We start from the raw sequence: 9,470 nt of genomic DNA, 5'->3' as shown, positions 1-9,470 counted from the left end.
TCGTTTACCAAATCGAACAACGCCTTTCCAAGGAGCAACTTTAAGCATGACCATCTCTCCAATTTCAAATTCTATATCTTTTCTTTTAATGTCAGCGTAGCTCTTTTGTCGACTTTGGGCGGTTTTCAACCGTTGTTGAATTTGGATGATCTTCTCGGTAGTTTCTTGTATAATCTCCGGACCCGTAATCTGTCTATCCCCCACTTCACTCCAACAAATCGGAGACCTGCACTTTCTACCATAAAGTGCTTTAAACGGCGCCATCTCAATGCTAGAATGGTAGCTGTTGTTGTAGGAAAATTCTGCTAACGGTAGATGTCGATCCCAACTGTTTCCGAAATCAATAACACATGCTCGTAGCATGTCTTCAAGCGTTTGTATCGTCCTTTCGCTCTGCCCATCAGTTTGTGGATGATAGGCAGTACTCATGTCTAGACGAGTTCCTAATGCTTGCTGTAATGTCTGCCAGAATCTTGAAATAAATCTGCCATCCCTATCAGAGATAATAGAGATTGGTATTCCATGTCTGGAGACGACTTCCTTCAAATACAGTCGTGCTAACTTCTCCATCTTGTCATCTTCTCTTATTGGTAGGAAGTGTGCTGATTTGGTGAGACGATCAACTATTACCCAAATAGTATCAAAACCACTTGCAGTCCTTGGCAATTTAGTGATGAAATCCATGGTAATGTTTTCCCATTTCCATTCCGGGATTTCGGGTTGTTGAAGTAGACCTGATGGTTTCTGATGCTCAGCTTTGACCTTAGAACACGTCAAACATTCTCCTACGTATTTAGCAACATCGGCTTTCATACCCGGCCACCAAAAATGTTTCTTGAGATCCTTGTACATCTTCCCCGTTCCAGGATGTATTGAGTATCTGGTTTTATGAGCTTCTCTAAGTACCATTTATCTCATATCTCCAAATTTTGGTACCCAAATCCTTTCAGCCCTATACCGGGTTCCGTCTTCCCGAATATTAAGATGCTTCTCCGATCCTTTGGGTATTTCATCCTTTAAATTTCCCTCTTTTAAAACTCCTTGTTGCGCCTCCTTTATTTGAGTAGTAATGTTATTATGAATCATTATATTCATAGATTTTACTCGAATGGGTTCTCTGTCCTTCCTGCTCAAGGCATCGGCTACCACATTTGCCTTCCCCGGGTGGTAACGAATCTCAAAGTCGTAATCATTCAATAATTCAATCCACCTACGCTGCCTCATATTCAGTTGTTTCTGATTAAATATGTGTTGAAGACTTTTGTGGTCGGTATATATAATACTTTTGACCCCATATAAGTAGTGCCTCCAAGTCTTTAATGCAAAAACAACCGCGCCTAATTCCAAATCATGCGTCGTATAATTTTGTTCGTGAATCTTCAATTGTCTAGACGCATAAGCAATCACCTTCGTTCGTTGCATTAATACACAACCGAGACCTTGCTTTGATGCGTCACAATAAATCACAAAATCATCATTCCCTTCGGGCAATGACAATATAGGTGCCGTAGTTAGCTTTTTCTTTAATAACTGAAATGCTTTCTCTTGTTCATCATTCCATTCAAATTTCTTCCCTTTATGCGTTAATGCAGTCAAGGGTTTTGCTATTCTGGAAAAGTCTTGGATGAACCTTCTGTAGTAACCAGCTAGTCCTAAAAACTGGCGTATGTGTTTCGGAGTTTTCGGGGTTTCCCACTTTTCAACAGTTTCTATCTTTGCCGGATCTACCTTAATACCTTCTTTGTTCACTATGTGACCGAGGAATTGAACTTCTTCCAACCAAAATGCACACTTTGAAAACTTAGCATACAATTCTTCCTTCCTCAATACTTCTAACACCTTTCTCAAATGTTCACCGTGTTCTTGGTCATTCTTTGAGTAAATAAGTATGTCATCAATGAAAACAATGACAAACTTGTCAAGGTATGGTCCACACACTCGGTTCATAAGGTCCATGAACACAGCTGGTGCATTAGTTAAACCAAACGGCATGACCATAAGCTCGTAATGACCGTAACGTGTTCTGAAAGCAGTCTTTGGAATATCATCTTCTTTCACCCGCATTTGATGATACCCGGAACGTAAGTCAATCTTTGAATAAACAGACTAGCCTTGTAGTTGATCAAATAAGTCATCAATTCTCGGTAGTGGGTAGCGGTTCTTGATGGTAAGTTTGTTCAACTCTCGGTAGTCGATACACAACCTGAATGTACCATCTTTCTTCTTGACAAACAAAACCGGAGCTCCCCACGGTGATGTGCTTGGTCGAATGAAACCACGCTCTAAAAGTTCTTGTAATTGGCTTTGCAGTTCTTTCATCTCACTGGGTGCGAGTCTGTAAGGAGCACGAGCTATTGGTGCAACTCCTGGTACAAGATCTATTTGAAATTCAACGGATCGATGTGGGGGTAATCCCGGTAATTCTTTCGGAAATACATCGGGAAATTCTTTTGCAATGGGAACATCATTGATGCTCTTTTCTTCAGTTTGTACTTTCTCGACGTGTGCTAGAACAGCATAGCAACCTTTTCTTATTAGTTTTTGTGCCTTCAAATTACTAATAAGATGTAGCTTCGTGTTGCCCTTTTCTCCGTACACCATTAAGGGTTTTCCTTTTTCTCGTATAATGCGAATTGCATTTTTGTAACAAACGATCTCTGCTTTCACTTCTTTCAACCAGTCCATACCGATTATCACATCAAAACTCCCTAACTCTACTGGTATCAAATCAATCTTAAATGTTTCGCTAACCAGTTTAATTTCTCGATTCCGACATATATTATCTGCTGAAATTAATTTACCATTTGCTAATTCGAGTAAAAATTTACTATCCAAAGGCGTCAATGGACAACTTAATTTAGCACAAAAATCTCTACTCATATAGCTTCTATCCGCACCCGAATCAAATAAAACGTAAGCAGATTTATTGTCAATAAGAAACGTACCCGTAACAAGCTTCGGGTCTTCCTGTGCCTCTGCCGCATTAATATTGAAAACTCTTCCGCGGCCTTGTCCATTCGTGTTCTCCTGGTTCGGGCAATTTCTAATAATGTGGCCCGGTTTTCCACATTTATAACAAACTACATTGGCATAACTTGCTCCGCCACTACTTGCTCCGCCATTACTCGTTCCGACACCATTTGTTCCTTTTTTTCTGTTAACCCCTGGTCCGTAGACCTCACACTTCGTCGCGCTATGACCATTTCTTTTACACTTGTTGCAAAATTTGGTGCAGAACCCCGAGTGATACTTTTCACACCTTTGGCATAGCTGCTTCTGATTGTTGTTGTTGTTGCGGTTATTATTGTTGTTGGGATGATTGTTGTAGTTGTTGTTGTTGTTGTTGTTGTTGTTGTTGGGCCGTTTGTTGAAGTTGCGATTGATGTTGCGATTGTTGGGATAATTGTTGCGATTATTATTGTAATTGCTGTTGTTGTTGTATTGGTGATTCTTATCACCGTTTTCCTCCCACTTTCTTTTGACTTGCTTCACATTGGCCTCTTCAGCAGTCTGTTCTTTAATTCTTTCTTCAATCTGGTTCACTAGTTTGTGAGCCATTCTACATGCCTGTTGTATGGAGGCGGGCTCGTGTGAACTTATATCTTCTTGGATTCTTTCCGGTAATCCTTTCACAAACGCGTCGATCTTCTCTTCCTCATCTTCGAACGCTCCCGGACACAATAGGCACAATTCTGTGAATCGTCTTTCGTACGTGGTAATATCAAATCCTTGGGTTCGTAACCCTCTAAGTTCTGTCTTAAGCTTATTGACCTCGGTTCTGGGACGGTACTTCTCGTTCATCAAGTGCTTGAATGCTGACCACGGTAGTGCGTACGCATCGTCTTGTCCCACTTGCTCTAGATAGGTATTCCACCATGTTAACGCAGAACCCGTGAAGGTATGCGTAGCGTACTTCACTTTGTCCTCTTCAGTACACTTACTTATGGAAAACACCGATTCGACCTTCTCGGTCCACCGTTTCAATCCGATCGGTCCTTCGGTTCCATCAAATTCCAAAGGTTTGCAGGTAGTGAATTCTTTGTAGGTGCATCCTACACGATTTCCTGTACTGCTAGATCCAAGGTTATTGTTGGTATGTAGCGCAGCCTGTACTGCGGCTATGTTTGAAGCTAGAAAAGTACGGAATTCCTCTTCATTCATATTCACGGTGTGTCGAGTAGTCGGTGCCATTTCCTTCAAGATAGTCAAATGGAACAAGTTAATCATACAGAATATTAAGAGTAGTTAATAGTATTTCGTAGCATAATATGAACTCATTTATAAAAGCCTTTTCTTCATATTAGCATTTTATAAGTTTAAATTCGGGTAGTACCTACCCGTTAAGTTCATACTTAGTAGCTAATATACAATTCAACTACTACAATTCTATATGAAAAACTGATTGTAATAATATTTCGCGTTCAAACTTTTATACAATATTTTACAAACTTACAATACCGCTTATTTTACATATAGCATGAAATATAGCACACAATAAATTTGATACAAGATGGTTGTGAAAATAATTCTAGCTAGTACACAAGTCGTTCAGCAAAGGCAATAAAGACACGTAATTCATACGTCCAGAAACAATTCATGCATTCTGGTTTTACTAGGATTACTTCCCATCCTTGGTCTTGTGGAACATAACCGTTATGGCCGTTGATAAGACAGCGTGTTGTAACGCCGTCAAAGGGACGAGGGTTACGTAATGTCCAACAGTCCCGTAACAATCTAAAAACCTCATTTCTTACCCCAATTACCGACTCCGTCACTTGTGGAAACGTTTTGTTTAATAGTTGTAGCCCGATGTTCTTGTTCTCACTTTGGTGAGAAGCGAACATTACTAATCCGTAAGCATAACATGCTTCTTTATGTTGCATGTTAGCCGCTTTTTCTAAATCACGAAGTCCAATATTCGGATATATTGAGTCAAAATAATTTCTTAACCCATTGCGTAAAATAACATTTGGGTTCCCCGCAATATATGTGTCAAAGTAAACACATCGTAACTTATGGATTTCCCAATGTGATATACCCCATCTTTCGAACGAAAGCCTTTTATAAACCAAGGCATTCTTGGAACGTTCTTCGAATGTCTTACAAACTGATCTCGCCTTAAATAGTTGTGCCGAGGAATTCTGACCGACTCTAGACAAGATTTCATCAATCATGTCTCCGGGTAGGTCTCTTAAAATATTGGGTTGTCTATCCATTTTGTGTTTTTATACTGTAAAATAGACAAGAGTTAGATTCATAAAAAAAAATACTTATTAATACAAGCAATTTTTACATATATCATAAAGCATAGGCACACTATATTACATATATTACACCACACGAATACAACTATCTTATTCCGACTCGCTCGTTTCTTCTTCTTCGGTTTTGGTTCATTTTGCCAAGTTTCTAGGGATATATGATGTTCCCCTAATACGAGCCGTCGTTATCCACATTGGTTTAGAAAAACCTGGTGGTTTAGAGGTTCCCGGGTCATTATTACAACTTAAGGACTTCGGGGGTTGACGATACATATAAAGTTCATCGGGGTTGGAATTAGATTTCTCTATTTTTATGCCCTTTCCCTTATTATTTTCTTTTGCCTTTTTAAATTCAGTTGGGGTAATTTCTATAACATCATCGGAATTCTCGTCGGAAATCCGATTCATTGGAGAATTGGTAATCCTCCCAATATTTTGCTTCCTTGGCGGAAACACCATTGACCATAATTAACCTTGGTCGGTTGGTTGAGGATTCTCTTTTACTTAACCGTTTTATTATTTCCCCCACCGGTTCTATTTCTTCTTCCGGTTCAGATTCTTCTTTCGGTTCCGATTCTTCTTCCGGTTCCGACTCTTCTTCCGGTTCCTCTTCGGGAACTTGTGAATCAGTCCACGAATCATTCCAATTTACATTTGACTCTTCATTATTATTAGGTGAGTCAATGGGACTTGTTCTAGAGGTAGACATCTATCACATAATATCAAACGCGTTAAGAGATTAATATATCACATAATATTCACATGTTAAAAATATATAGTTTCCAACAAAATTTGTTAAGCAATCATTTTTCAAGTAAACACGGTCGAAGTCCAGACTCACTAATGCATCCTAACAAACTCGATAAGACACACTAATGCAAAATTCTGGTTCTCTAAGACCAACGCTCGGATACCAACTAAAATGTCCCGTTCTTATTGATTAAAAACGTTCCATATTAATTGATTTCGTTGCGAGGTTTTGACCTCTATATGAGACGTTTTTCAAAGACTGCATTCATTTTTAAAATAAACCATAACCTTTATTTCATAGATAAAGGTTTTAAAAAGCTTTACGTAGATTATCAAATAATGATAATCTAAAATATCCTGTTTACACACGACCATTACATAATGGTTTACAATACAAATATGTTACAACAAAATAAGTTTCTTGAATGCAGTTTTTACACAATATCATACAAGCATGGACTCCAAATCTCGTCCTTATTTAAGTATGCGACAGCGGAAGCTCTTAATAATCACCTCAGAATAAACATGCTTAAAACGTCAACAAAAATGTTGGCGAGTTATAGGTTTAACCTATATATATCAAATCATAATAATAGACCACAAGATTTCATATTTCAATACACATCCCATACATAGAGATAAAAATCATTCATATGGTGAACACCTGGTAACCGACATTAACAAGATGCATATATAAGAATATCCCCATCATTCCGGGACACCCTTCGGATATGATATAAATTTCGAAGTACTAAAGCATCCAGTACTTTGGATGGGGTTTGTTAGGCCCAATAGATCTATCTTTAGGATTCGCGTCAATTAGGGTGTCTGTTCCCTAATTCTTAGATTACCAGACTTAATAAAAAGGGGCATATTCGATTTCGATAATTCAACCATAGAATGTAGTTTCACGTACTTGTGTCTATTTTGTAAATCATTTATAAAACCTGCATGTATTCTCATCCCAAAAATATTAGATTTTAAAAGTGGGACTATAACTCACTTTCACAGATTTTTACTTCGTCAGGAAGTAAGACTTGGCCACTGGTTGATTCACGAACCTATAACAATATATACCTGTATATCAAAGTATGTTCAAAATATATTTACAACACTTTTAATATATTTTGATGTTTTAAGTTTATTAAGTCAGCTGTCCTCGTTAATAACCTACAACTAGTTGTCCACAGTTAGATGTACAGAAATAAATCGATAAATATTATCTTGAATCAATCCACGACCCAGTGTATACGTATCTCAGTATTGATCACAACTCAAACTATATATATTTTGGAATCAACCTCAACCCTGTATAGCTAACTCCAACATTCACATATAGAGTGTCTATGGTTGTTCCGAAATATATATAGATGTGTCGACATGATAGGTCGAAACATTGTATACGTGTCTATGGTATCTCAAGATTACATAATATACAATACAAGTTGATTAAGTTATGGTTGGAATAGATTTGTTACCAATTTTCACGTAGCTAAAATGAGAAAAATTATCCAATCTTGTTTTACCCATAACTTCTTCATTTTAAATCCGTTTTGAGTGAATCAAATTGCTATGGTTTCATATTGAACTCCATTTTATGAATCTAAACAGAAAAAGTATAGGTTTATAGTCGGAAAAATAAGTTACAAGTCGTTTTTGTAAAGATAGTCATTTCAGTCGAAAGAACGACGTCTAGATGACCATTTTAGAAAACATACTTCCACTTTGAGTTTAACCATAATTTTTGGATATAGTTTCAGGTTCATAATAAAAATCATTTTCTCAGAATAACAACTTTTAAATCAAAGTTTATCATAGTTTTTAATTAACTAACCCAAAACAACCCGCGGTGTTACTACGACGGCGTAAATCCGGTTTTACGGTGTTTTTCGTGTTTCCAGGTTTTAAATCTTTAAGTTAGCATATCATATAGATATAGAACATGTGTTTAGTTGATTTTAAAAGTCAAGTTAGAAGGATTAACTTTTATTTGCGAACAAGTTTAGAATTAACTAAACTATGTTCTAGTGATTACAAGTTTAAACCTTCGAATAAGATAGCTTTATATGTATGAATCGAATGATGTTATGAACATCATTACTACCTTAAGTTCCTTGGATAAACCTATTGGAAAAGAGAAAAATGGATCTAGCTTCAATGGATCCTTGGATGGCTCGAAGTTCTTGAAGTAGAATCATGACACGAAAACAAGTTCAAGTAAGATCATCACTTGAAATAAGATTGTTATAGTTATAGAAATTGAACCAAAGTTTGAAGATGATTATTACCTTGTATTAGAATGATAACCTACTGTAAGAAACAAAGATTTCTTGAGGTTGGATGATCACCTTACAAGATTGGAAGTGAGCTAGCAAACTTGAAAGTATTCTTGATTTTATGAAACTAGAACTATTGGAATTTATGAAGAACACTTAGAACTTGAAGATAGAACTTGAGAGAGATCAATTAGATGAAGAAAATTGAAGAATTAAAGTGTTTGTAGGTGTTTTTGGTCGTTGGTGTATGGATTAGATATAAAGGATATGTAATTTTGTTTTCATGTAAATAAGTCATGAATGATTACTCATATTTTTGTAATTTTATGAGATATTTCATGCTAGTTGCCAAATGATGGTTCCCACATGTGTTAGGTGACTCACATGGGCTGCTAAGAGCTGATCATTGGAGTGTATATACCAATAGTACATACATCTAAAAGCTGTGTATTGTACGAGTACGAATACGGGTGCATACGAGTAGAATTGTTGATGAAACTGAACGAGGATGTAATTGTAAGCATTTTTGTTAAGTAGAAGTATTTTGATAAGTGTATTGAAGTCTTTCAAAAGTGTATAAATACATATTAAAACACTACATGTATATACATTTTAACTGAGTCGTTAAGTCATCGTTAGTCGTTACATGTAAGTGTTGTTTTGAAACCTTTAGGTTAACGATCTTGTTAAATGTTGTTAACCCAATGTTTATAATATCAAATGAGATTTTAAATTATTATATTATCATGATATTATCATGTATTAATATCTCTTAATATGATATATATACATTAAATGTCTTTACAACGATAATCGTTACATATATGTCTCGTTTAAAAATCATTAAGTTAGTAGTCTTGTTTTTTCATATGTAGTTCATTGTTAATATACTTAATGATATATTTACTTATCATAGTATCATGTTAACTATATATATATCCATATATATGTCATCATATAGTTTTTACAAGTTTTAACGTTCGTGAATCACCGGTCAACTTGGGTGGTCAATTGTCTATATGAAACATATTTCAATTAATCAAGTCTTAACAAGTTTGATTGCTTAACATGTTGGAAACATTTAATCATGTAAATATCAATCTCAATTAATATATATAAACATGGAAAAGTTCGGGTCACTACATATACCAATAGTACATACATCTAAAAGATGTGTATTGTA

The sequence above is a fragment of the Rutidosis leptorrhynchoides genome, chromosome 2, assembly GCF_046630445.1.
Source record: "Rutidosis leptorrhynchoides isolate AG116_Rl617_1_P2 chromosome 2, CSIRO_AGI_Rlap_v1, whole genome shotgun sequence".
Lineage (NCBI taxonomy): Eukaryota > Viridiplantae > Streptophyta > Magnoliopsida > Asterales > Asteraceae > Rutidosis > Rutidosis leptorrhynchoides.
Note: the sequence above shows the minus strand (reverse complement) of the source record.